At 55.0% G+C, this 12,162-nt stretch overlaps 1 protein-coding gene across 2 annotated transcripts in view; it reads right to left on the bottom strand.

Moving 5' to 3' along the window:
- Window positions 1–3,207, bottom strand: part of CCR6 (C-C motif chemokine receptor 6) — a 30,810-nt gene extending 27,603 nt beyond the window's left edge. For both annotated transcript variants that reach the window (XM_047093164.1, XM_047093166.1), the window contains exon 1: window positions 2,914–3,207. The gene's annotated coding sequence lies outside the window, so the exon portion shown is untranslated. The remainder of the gene's footprint in view (window positions 1–2,913) is intronic.
- Between the last annotated feature and the right edge of the window lie 8,955 nt (window positions 3,208–12,162).

The following is a 12,162-nucleotide window of genomic DNA, read 5'->3' as shown; positions in this document are numbered from 1 at the left end:
CCCTACAGTGACCTGTCCCTACACTGACCTGTCCCTACACTGACCCGTCCCTAGACCCTGGCCCATCCCTACACTGGCCCATCCCTACACTGACCCGTCCCTACACTGACCTGTCCCTACAGTGACCTGTCCCTACACTGACCTGTCCCTACACTGACCCGTCCCTACATTGGCCTGTCCCTACACTGGCCCGTCCCTACACTGACCCGTCCCTACACTGACCTGTCCCTACAGTGACCTGTCCCTACACTGACCTGTCCCTACACTGACCCGTCCCTAGACCCTGGCCCATCCCTACACTGGCCCGTCCCTACACTGACCCGTCCCTACACTGACCTGTCCCTACACTGACCTGTCCCTACAGTGACCTGTCCCTACACTGACCCGTCCCTAGACCCTGGCCCGTCCCTACACTGGCCCGTCCCTACACTGACCCGTCCCTACACTGACCTGTCCCTACACTGACCTGTCCCTACACTGACCCATCCCTACACTGACCCGTCCCTACACTGGCCTGTCCCTACAGTGACCTGTGCCTACACTGGCCTGTCCCTACACTGACCCGTCCCTACACTGACCCGTCCCTACACTGACCTGTCCCTACACTGACCTGTCCCTACACTGGCCTGTCCCTACAGTGACCTGTCCCTACACTGACCCGTCCCTAGACCCTGGCCCGTCCCTACGGCTGAGGCTCCATGAGGAGCCCCCACCCCCGCAGGCCGGGTGGGGCCTGCGATCCCCCAATCCTAACACCACGCTTGAGCAGGAAGGGTCCACACGGCCTCCGCTAAGTGCTCCGAGTTTGCATTCAGGAAGCTCATGGTGTCCTGGCCCCCAGGACTTCAGCCGCGGTACCGCGAGGAGGAGGGTGTGCCCGGGGCTGGGAGGAGCCCAGAGTGCTCCCCACCTGGAAGGACGCCGATCGCGGGAGAAGGGCGCTGAGCGGGGAGGCGCAGAGCCCCCGCTTCTGGGACCCCCACACCCCCGCGTGGGCGGGGACCCTCCGCCAGGGAGGCCGCCGGCCCTGCCTCGGTTTCCCCCCTTTGCAGCCTCTGCCCCTCTCCTCCGACTTCTCGCCCTTCCTCCCCGGCCGCCCGTCTCTCGCACCTGTGTTCTTTGTTCGGTGCTGTTTTCGACACACCCGCTCCCTCGTTCTTCCTCCAAAACGAAACAAGTTTTGAAAAGGCAAGAAGGAATGTCTGTGTTTCCGAAACAGGCCTCTCTGCCACGGAACCCTTCTCGGATTTTAAGCCCTGTGTGTGGCCATTATGTCCTCCGAGCCGTGACCACGGACCTGAGCACCGAGCCTCCCTCCCTCCGCGACTCGGCGGCGCCCGGCGGTTCCACGTGACTCCGACGAAGGGCGATCGTGGGCAACTTTGCACCGAAAGCCGAGACCTGGTCGTCGAACGCGAACGCGCCGGCTCGAACGGGCCGCCGGCCAGCCCCGCCCCGGTGTCCCCGCGGTCCCCAGCGCGGGGAGCCTGCGCTTCTGCCGCGTCGCGCCCACTGCCGGGCACCGGCTGTTCGCCTCCCGGGGCCCCGCCCATCAGTCGGCCCCACGCGACCCCCGGCGACGTGCGTGGCGCCGTCCTGGCTGTCCTTCGGGATCCGTCCCCTCCCCTCCCCCCCCCCCCCCAGGCCCTTGACGGCTGCCGTCGGCCTGCGGCTCTCAGGGTCTGACTCAGGCACTTGACCTTTCCACTTCGGGAAGCCAAACAGCCTCACTTAGCAGAACTGCGCCTAAAATGAGAGTCGGCGCATCTGAGTGTGCACCTGAGGGTCTCCCCTGGGAAAAAACTCACAAGGTTGAGGTCCGGGCTCAGCGGGACTTATTTTGGTGGCGCAGCCTCTCTCTGCGGCTTCATTTCCTCTTTCTGAGTCTGCCTTAGGGACCTGATATTATTAGATGAGAGACCTCCAGGTAAGGGACGGCTCAGAAGGTCTGAGACATTTAATACGAGCAAACTCAAGGCAAGAACCAGGCAGATGTCCCCAGCATCGTTGTGTAAATGCAGCAACGGTATTTTTTTAATGGCATCAATACCGTAACCCACAACACGGTGAAACCATTTGTCACCCATTTGTCACTTTCGCCTGGAAGTGATGTTATCACAAGAATATCTTCCCATGAATTAGACCATGGGGAAGCCTCTTGGGCCGCACCCAGGAGGACGTGCCCATACGAACGCGTGTTCACCGGTGGCCCAGCGCCCCCAGCCGAGCTCCCTCCAGGCTCCCCCACCCCTCCTCCTGCCGTCACCCCTGCTGGCCAGCACCCCTCTCTCTCCTCCTGCCCCCCCACCCCTCCTCCTGCCATCACCCCTGCTGGCCAGCACCCCTCTCTCTCCTCCTGCCTCCCCCACCCCTTTCTCCAGCCGTCCTTGTCACTCCCTCCCTCACACAGCCTCTCCCCTCCTCTGTACTCCATCCATGCGGACACACAGCAGCACCCCGTGTCGTAACACAGCCCACGGCGTGCACGGCAAGTCAGGGACACTGTGTGGGGCTTGGGTTTGTAGAGTGTGCCTCTCTCCCTTACAGTGATGGCTCATGCCCACGATTGCTACTACTTTCCTAGGCTCCTGGCCAATGCTACGGGCCTCTCAGTGGGCAAGCCCCCGGGCATCAGGTCACAGGCAGCTGAAGGCCGTGTCTGACGTCTCTGTGAGACAGAAAGAGCACCGACGCTGGCGTCGGACAAATCTGGACCCAAATCCCTCCACTGCCCCACACTGACCGGGTGACTTTGTCCGAGTCCCGAATCACACCCGCCTCCCAGGACCGTCATCGGAACTTGAGGATATCAACTTTGCAACTTTTTTTTTTTTCACCTTCAAGGCATTAAACAGTTATTAAGACAACACAGGTACGACATTTTCTAAATTCCAAAACAAACCAGAAACTTACCAGTGGGAGAAGGAGCTCTTTGTTCCACAAAGAAGCGGCCACTGCCTTTTCCCCTTCGATCTCAGATTTCTTAAATCTTCAGGGTTGTCTTCACCGGCGTAAACACCCTGGCCTTCTTGCCACGTAAGACCGTGTGGATGCTGTCCCGCCCAAGGACCCCTGCGCCCTGGGTGTCCTCGCGCTCACTGCCGGGCGACCTTCCCGAGCGACGGCTCTCTCATTCTTGGCCCACACGCTGGGCGGTGTGGTGAACTGCCTCACCACAAATTCTCTTCTTCCAGAACATACTTCAGATCACACAGAAGTAACAAATAACGTGGAGGAAGGAAGACGAGTTTATGCAAGTAGGTCACTTGATAATCTCAATTTTAGATACACATTCTTTTTGTTTCAGAATTATTAGTCTGTGGAATATCTTTTCATTCTTCTTGGAAATTCCAAACTAATGAGAATAATTCTAAAGTTCTCTGAAAAGCTCCACACAATACCTAATGAACTTTATAATCAACTACCCACGTTCCTGTTCTGAAAAGAACAAAAAGCCTGAAAGAAAATATGAGTGATGCTTTTGCAGGTAAAAATACAACGAATAGAGATCAGTGTGTCGCAAACATTACCAGCCAGTGATCACCTCAGAAAGAAGACATCACCCAGTTGCAAAGGAGAAATCCCCCCCTGTTGTTTTCCTAGCTGTTTTCTGCAGCATGTGGCCATTATATCACAACTTGACCTATTTAAGGAGAGCAGAAACCCGAGTTTTCATATCCCCAGAGCAACTGTCAAAATTCAGTTTGGGGACAGCCCTGTAATTTAAGGGGCAATCTGAGTTACCATCTCTACCTATCTAAAATGGGCTTATTCAAGCTATAGAGGCCCCAGGAAAGGTCCCAGCTCGACCATTAATATAAAACACAGGACTCTGTTGGGCAAAAGTGATAATACACACCCCTGGTTCGTCTGCTTCCTTTCTTTTTCAGAGGACAATCGGTAGTATTGTTAATGTCAATTAACACTTGTGTAGACACAAATTAGAAGGTATTTTTCATGTTTATCATTTCGTTTCATCCTGACAAACAGCTTCCGTAAAGTGTTTTACGAATAGAAATGTTTTACAGATGGGGGGGGGGCCTGGGTAGCTCAGTGGGTTAAGCGTCTGACTCTTGGTTTGGGCTCAGGTCATGATCTCGTGGTTTCATGAGTTCGAGCCCCGCGTCCAACTCTATGCCGTCAACGTAAAGCCCGCTTGGGATCCCTACCCCCCGCCCTCTGCCCCTCCCTCACTTGCACTGTCTCTGTCTCTCTCGAAGTAAATAAATAAAAGCAAAAGACAAAAAAAAAGAAATGTTCTACAGATGGAAAGAAATTAGCACGTAGATGTTAATTTATGTTAACATTCCAGGTTAACGTTAAGTGATTTGCCCGAGTCTGTAAATCAGGAATAGTGAGTGGCCTCAAAAAGCAAGCCCCAGGTCTTCCGAGTCTCCTTACACCATATTTGCTGAAAGAAACACTTACTGAGCACCTGCTACGCGTCTGGCACTTTTCTAGGCAAAAGGGTTACTTACAGCAGTGAATAAAACAGACAAAATCCTTGAGCCCGTGGGAGTCACGGGAGCTGGACAATAAACTAAATAAAAAGATATACAGTATGGTGGATGGTGGTAAGCTCCAGGGAGAAAAATCAAGCAGGGGGGTCAGACAGGGACTGTCGAGGCCATTTCAAGTAGAATAACCAGGGAAAGTTTCACTGACAAGGCAGGACTTAAGGGGAGCCCTGAGGAAGGGGGGGGGGTGAGTCATACGTTCGTTCGCCTGGGGAAGGAACATTCCAGGATGAAGGAACAGCAAAGACCGCATCCCTGCAGCACACGTGTCCCTGACATGCTCGAAGCCAGTGTGGGTGGGGTGGGCCAGGGGAGGCCGACCGGAGTTGAAGTCAAAGAGGTGACAGGAGCCAGGTCGTGGGGCCGTGCCGTCCACGGTGATGACTTCACCTCTGCCTTCCCGTCAGAGAACAAGTGGACCATCCCAGCGGCGATATTTAGCACATACATGTTTATGGAGTCCAGAGAGCACGGGGCCGGACGTGGACTGTCTGGGCTCATGGGCTTATGAGGTCACCAAGGGAGTGGGTGTAGATGGACGAGAGAAGACGCCCGGGGTCTGAGAATTGGAGGCCAAGTGCAAATGTGTCTCCAGAAGGGGAGAATAGTCAACCATGTCAATGCTGCCGGCAAATCAAGCAACACAAAACTGAAAAAATTGACCACCAGACCATTTAGCAACATGCAAATCCCTGCAACCTCAACGTGGGTTCTGTCGAGTGGTGTAGGGGAAAAAAATCTGACTGGAAGAGAGTTAAAAATAGAGAATACAGACGTTTATCTCAGGGAGTTTGCATGAGGGAAAGAGAAATAGGCAGTAGCTAGATATGATACTAGAGTCAAAAATATTTGGTTCAGATGCAAGAAATAAGGGAGAGGTTTGCACATTGGTGGGAATGGCCCAGTAAAGAAGAAAACGTTGACGATGCAAGAGAGGGAGACGTGCTCACTCTCCATCACCGAGGAGACGGAGGTGTCTGGGAGAGAGGGCCGGGAGGCCCGGGGCGGGCGAGGAGCGGGGCGGCCCTCCCTCCCCACCCTGCACGGAGGCAGCACCCGTGGGCACCGAGGCCGGGAGCAGGTGGGGGTGGTCATGCTTCTGCAGGTTCCTTTCCGATTGGTCCTGAGTTCTCAGTGAGACAGGAAACCGGGCCATGCCCTGAGAGGAACGATGGAAAGAGAGGTGTCAGAGCTTTGACCAGAGAGAAAGCAGAATGAGGCAGCCACGGGGGGAAAGATAGAGAATTCTCTAGCCGCCAGACAAGAGTCGGCGAGCAACCATGAATCCACAGTGAGGCCAGCCACCATCGTTGTTTGCTGTCTTTTTGTAGACGTATCAGTTATGTGGGTGTAAGAGCTGAGTAGGAGGAGAGGTTAATTCAAGCCGGGCCGTGGTTTAGCCAGCTGAGTAAGACAGAGAGAGTGCCAGTTGGTGACAGTGTGCAACAGAAGTATTACGCTACCTTCTACCCACGTCACCCACGATACTCCAGTGATGGCCCATGGACAGACCCCTCCAACCAGGATATCCCGGTGACGGCCCAAAGATAAATAACACCCCCCCCCAAAAAAATAACAATCACCATCTAGCTTCAGACACAGGGTTTAGCCAACCCACAGTTTTGTCTCCGACGCTGCATCTAATACACTCTCGTGTTCTGGTATTTAGCAGGCAAGCCCACGTGTCGTACAGGAACGTCCTCGATAATAACGATCGCTGCATCGGGCCGTTTACGCGGTAGATATTTTGCAGGCATGTAAAAGTGCTACTTAAGCGAAAGCTAACTGAAATCGTTTCTGCGTTCTTAGCGAGTGCAATAAATAGTATGAGCGGTCTTGGGGTTACCTGCCCGTACTGATACCGAAAGCTTGCTAATAATGGGTGCTCTTAGACATCAAATGTAGGCCCAGAGACCAACCTGGGCTGGGGTTTGGGAGACATTACCCTGTTAAAATAACAAGAATCTGGGGGCACGGAGATTTCTAACCTTTGATTTTAGCTTGCCCTGGCCTCGCCTGTGATGTAGCCAGCACTCCACTAACCCTAAACTGGAGGGAACACCCGGCCCCGGACACTGGCCAGACATTAGAGGAGCGTCACAGGCACGGGAATAAGGAAAAGAGAAGGTCTTCGGAATTAGGCACCGAAAGGGCAATTGTGTGGCCAGGGGCCGAGAGCAGTGTCAGAACCCTGGGACCATTGGGAAAGCAGGCGGCGGGACCAGGGTGTGGTGGCCCTGAGAGTCCCCTATAGGTGTCCCGCGATGACCCAGGTCGCACACAGAGCTTCCCACGTGCTACCAATAAGCAGGAAGTCGGAAGGTAAGTCACCTTCCGAGTGAGTTCTTCTCCACTGAGCTGGCTGGCCCGACTTTTCACCACCCGGAATAATTGAGTCACCTGAGCCCACGGAAACACACAGAGCGAGTCCCAGCTCGAACCCAAGGCCCGTTTCCAGCAAATGCCAAAGAACTCATAAAACTTGTAAACATTGCCCTGAGATAAATGTATGCCTTTATTGGTTTTTTTTAATTTTTTTAATGTTTTATTTACTTTTTTATTTTCAGAGAGAGACAGAGGGACAGAGAGGGAGCCACAGAATCCGAAGCAGGCTCCAGGCTCCGAGCCGTCAGCACCGAGCCCGACGCGGGGTTCGAACCCACGGACCGCGAGATCACGACCTGAGCCGAAGTCGGACGCTCAACCGACTGAGCCCCCCAGGTGCCTTGTTTTGATTGTTTTAACACATACATTGTTTTTCAAAACATGCAAAAGATATCACAGTTAAACGTTTTGTCTTGTTGAAAGACACGATTGCGAGAACACCAAACGGGGCTCTGGCAGGGTAGGCAGGAGACTTCCTTAACGTTTGAGGAGGAAACCAGTGCCAGTCACAAAACTCGTTTATTCTGAAAGAGTAAAATGGGCCCAATCTGCCTCCTACTGCCAAACGGAACAACGTCGCAGGACTCGATTCTTTTTAAAGAAGAACCACTAATAACCACGAGTAACACGACCAGGGAGTGTGCTAGTGCACGCGGGGAGTTTGAGACTCCGTACGAGTGTAAGTAATGAAGGCTGTTCATTCTAACCCTCGTGGTAATGACTTCCCTTAGTGCATAGTGAGATCTCATTATTTAGAAACATTGCTGGCACCCGTTGTTGCGTACTGGGTTGACATGATTATTACCTAAAGGCAGAGCTTCCAGGATTTGAACAAAACGGCTCAACGTTTCCTCGGCCCCCCTGGCCGTCCCACGGCTCCCAAGAAGAGGGGCCGACGTGAGGTCATAGTCAAATTCTGAACATGATCATAGAGTCCCACGCGCTGCCTTACATCTCTCCCAAGATTAAATTTCTAAACATCGGTCACATTCGGGCGTTCGGCTTTCCAGTGATGCTCCCTGTTTATGTTCGTGCTTCGGAACCAACACATGGTCAGATAAAACGGAAGGTTCGTTCGTGAAAATAAGTGCAAAGGGAATTCCGAAATAGAGTGAGCTCCCAAGTGTCTGACGGGAAAAGGGTCACCATGACAAAACTGAAACGCTGACTCCACGGTCTGTACCATCCGACCGCTGAACATGCTTCTCTGGTGTCTTACGAGGTCTCCATTAAGTCACTTCCTCTGGACCTTCCATTTTTCGCATCATCCCGCGTTTCCCGGCTCTAAGTGGGCAGCAAACAAACGTAGAAGAAACTATCTGTGGCCAGGCTGCGGTTCGCCATGTTACGGAGTAGCGGTAAGGATCCCGTGACGACACGGACGCAAGAGCCGATAAACCTTCACCGTCAGCACAGACCCGTCGCCAGCTGCCTTCAGGGGTCACCACTTGTCCCATTAAAGCCATTCGGAGCAAAACGGCCCGTCTACAGTCCCGGGGCCTGTCCCGTTCTCAAGGTCTCCTTCAGAATCGAGACCAGTCTGTTGCTGTTCTCAAGACCTTGACTCCTGATGACTGCAGAATGTTCCTCAGTTTGGGTTTGTCCTTAAGCCTCGACGCGGGATACCCACTTCTGGCGGAGATATCACAGAGGTGACGCTGTGCGCTTATCCCCGGGTCCTGCCGGCTGGTGCCCGGCCGGGACGTGTCCCCGGGCCTGTGTTGACAGTGACCCCGTGACGGAGGTGGCCCTACCAGACTTCACCTCTGGCAAATCATTCTCTTCCACCTTGGAATGAATACCCATCATAAGAGGAGCAGCTGGTGAGGCTCTGCACATGTCCCCGCCCCCCGCCAGCGCCCTCACTCCCGGGTATCTCTCGCGTTACTCATCACGACCGTCCAGGGGCGACTGTCCATTCCCCCAGCCCCTCGACGTCAAGAGACTGGCCTCCTGCTGAAAGCTTCCTCTTTTCCCCATCCGTCGATGTCAGAACAGACTCATGGATTCCTACTCTATTTGTTGAATAACCCGCTGTTGCTCCACTAACGTTAACATCATTCTTTATCTTGCCGGAATGTCACTCCAGAGCCGACCAGTGGGAGCCCCTTCAGGCTGGGACCTCCTACATCCTGCGTCCAGCCCGTCCCGTTCTTCTCCAGCCCCCGCCCCGGAATCTGCCATTTCTCCAAGTCTGGCTCCTTTCTGCGGGGAACGGTATATAGAAACTAATACGTGAGCTCTAGCGGGTGCGTTGCTGTGGGGTGTCTGCTCCCAGGCCCTCTGGGTGGAAAAGCTGGGGGATACACTTACGTTTACACACACACACTCACCTGCTAGAGCACACACGTGCCCCTGTACGCGTATCTGCCCACATGGGCTGAAACCAGGACTCCCCACGAATACCCCCAATTTTAATTCAGCACCCGATGATTTATTCTAGTCTTCTCTCTCTCCATCTTCGTAATTCCCTTCCCTGACCACGAGAAACGTGGCTTCCACAATCCTCACGATATTTATCTCTCGGATCAACCCTCCCTCTAGCCAACCAGGCTCCCATCACCACTGCCGCTGTCCCGAGAAGCTACCGTCTCCACTTGCCTTGGCCCTCACACCCCACTCTGGGCTGCCACCCACACTCCCACAGAAGCCACCTCCTTAACCCTCTCGTGTTCTAGGCTATGCGTCCACCCTGCACCAAGCGTCCACAGCCACAGCTCCCCCGGGCACTTGAACGTTAACTCACACACGAGTAGCTGTAAGCTGGTCTGCTGCTCGTGGTTGCACAGGATGTACACTGAAAAAATCAGAGTCTGTGTACCGTTCAATCATAGTTCGGGGAGTTTTTGACCCTAGTTTCCTTTCCAGGCTCTTCAACTTTCTTCAGATATTTACTAACACATTAGCCCTTATGAAAAGATCACTGCAGGGGCGCCTGGGTGGCTCAGTCGGTTGGGCGTCCGACTTCGGCTCAGGTCATGATCTCACGGTTCGTGGGTTCGAGCCCCACGTCGGGCTCTGCGCTGACAGCTTGGAGCCTGGAGCCCGCTTCGGATTCTGTGTCTCCCTCTCTCTCTGCCCCTCCCCATTCATGTTCTGTCTCTCTCTGTGTCCCAAAAATAAGTAAATGTAAAACAAAATAAAAAGAAAAGAAAGAAAAGATGACTGCAAGAGTAAACTCACGAACATTGTTTCTCTCCAACCACCTGAAGAAACTTGTCAACAAAACTTTCCTCAAATAGAGTTCTTTCACTTGGTCAGTACGTACCGAGAGTCTGATTCATGCTAGAATGTGATCCTTTGGGTTAACGTTTATCGGGACCTCAGGATTCGTTAGGACTTTCCGAGTCCACACTTCCGCTCCTCGTTTACTCTCGAGAATCCGGGTATCTTCCCGGACCACGACCTTAGTTTGGTTTCTAGGACATTCCCTTGGACATACGAGAGACAGAAATGACTTCTGTCCGTGACTGGTCTTTTCAGCTGTTGCCAGTAAAAGTCACTGGCCACGTACCCTAAGCAGCCCGGAAAGAGCCTATTCCTCTTGTTCACAAAGGCGTTTGTTTCTTATTTTGTCCCCAAGTCCCTCATTCACTTCCTGGAGGGTCACGGCTGTAACCAAACAAACCCTGCGGGGTTGGTTGTCCCGGCGACGGCGGGCCGCCTGCACCACACGGGCTTTCGATGCCGTCCCCCCCACCCAGGCCGGCTTCCTCTTCTCTCCACGGCCCCGGGGTGACAGGCGCTGAGCACCGAGGCCGTCCCGCCGCCTTTGCGGGGCGCAGCTCTCCGCTAGGGGCCCCGCCTCCCGAAGCCACCAGCCTCTGACCGCTCACACGCACACTCTCCGATCGTTGAACTGCTTAAAACTGCATCTTCCGTAGGAAACGCAGAGACGACACGGCCCCACGGGGCTCAAGGAAGACCGTCGGAGGAGGGCATCTCATGCGAGCCAGCCAGAGCCTCGGCCCAAGCCGCCGAAACTTTCCGGGAGTTTGTTCTGTCTGTGGACCAACGTGTGGCCCCGCGGGCGAGTCACAACGCGTGACAGAGGTCCCCGTGATGGCGGTGAGGGAGAGTGCTGTCCTAGAGACCGATTCCCCCCCAGACCGTGGCCCTGTCTCCCACCCTGGTGGGCGTTTTGCCTGCACACGCGGGCCCCTGGGACAGAGGCCTGGGTCTGCAGAGCAGCCTGGCAGCATCTAGCGCGGCAACGTCACAAGGGCCTGGCCGGGAGGCGTCCGCGGCATTTGAGCGTGTGCGCAGAGGGCCCACCCTGGGGAGAGGGGACAGTGGGGGGCAGGGAGCCCCGGGCCACCCGTCTAGGGACAGCTCGTCCACGGTATAGCAGAAAAAGCCAACCGCACCTCACTTGAGGCTCGATTTAAGTTTTCTGTGTGTGTTCGGACGGCCCGCGGCTAGCTGATACGGGGACAAAAGATAAGAAAACGCAACCACAGCCTCCCTGGGGGTTCGATCCGGGGCACAGACACCCGGGGACGGTCCTGAGGAGCGGCAGGAAACGGGCTCTCAAGGAGGTGAGGTCGGCGGCCAGACCCCTGCGCTGTCTCCTGAAGGACGCAGGCAGGAGAGCGTGGGCATCGGGACATCGCGGGGAAGGACGGCTGGGACAAAGGAACGAGGGGAGGACACCCGGGCGTCTGGGGGGTGGGGAGGCGGGATCAGCACGCTTCGTCCTGGAGAGGAGACAGGAATAAAGAGGCTCTGACTCGGCTTTTTCAAGCCCGAATTTGCCGTGTGGGACGTCGCGCTCGCCCGTGTAAGAAAACTCACTTCGGGGTGTAAAAATAGTAAAGCCTCAGGATCCTTGGTCAGCAGCAAGGAGGCCTGGGGTCGGGGGGGACGGGGAGGACTAGAGACAGGAGACAGTCCCACCGCATACACCGTCGGGCAACGCTTCAAAGAGGAACGCTCAACGGGTTTTATGCCGCGTCCAAATACGCTCGGGGGGTCGTGGTCCTACGAGAATAATTCCGCACACGTGAGAACAGCCCACATGGTCAGTCACGCCGGACGGCCCGTCGGTACCCGCCGGGGTCTGCAGGCAGAAGCAAGATCAGGTCGGTCCGAGGCAGTGAGAGCCGCCTGACCCTTACAGCCAGAGGCCCTCAGAGCCCCTGAGGGTCATGCACCGGTGAGCAGGTTGAACACTGCTCTACAGCATGGTCCGTGTGCTGGAGGCGGGATGCCCGGTCAGCTGGAGGAAACAGAGGCAGGCGGACGAGTTAAGTAAACCACC

Source organism: Lynx rufus, unplaced genomic scaffold (genome assembly GCF_022079265.1).
Source record: "Lynx rufus isolate CCGP_SWC_20201006 ecotype Redwood Valley unplaced genomic scaffold, mLynRuf1.p SCAF_32, whole genome shotgun sequence".
NCBI classification, from domain to species: Eukaryota; Metazoa; Chordata; class Mammalia; order Carnivora; family Felidae; genus Lynx; species Lynx rufus.
Note: the sequence above shows the minus strand (reverse complement) of the source record. Positions and strands in the feature narration are given on the sequence as shown.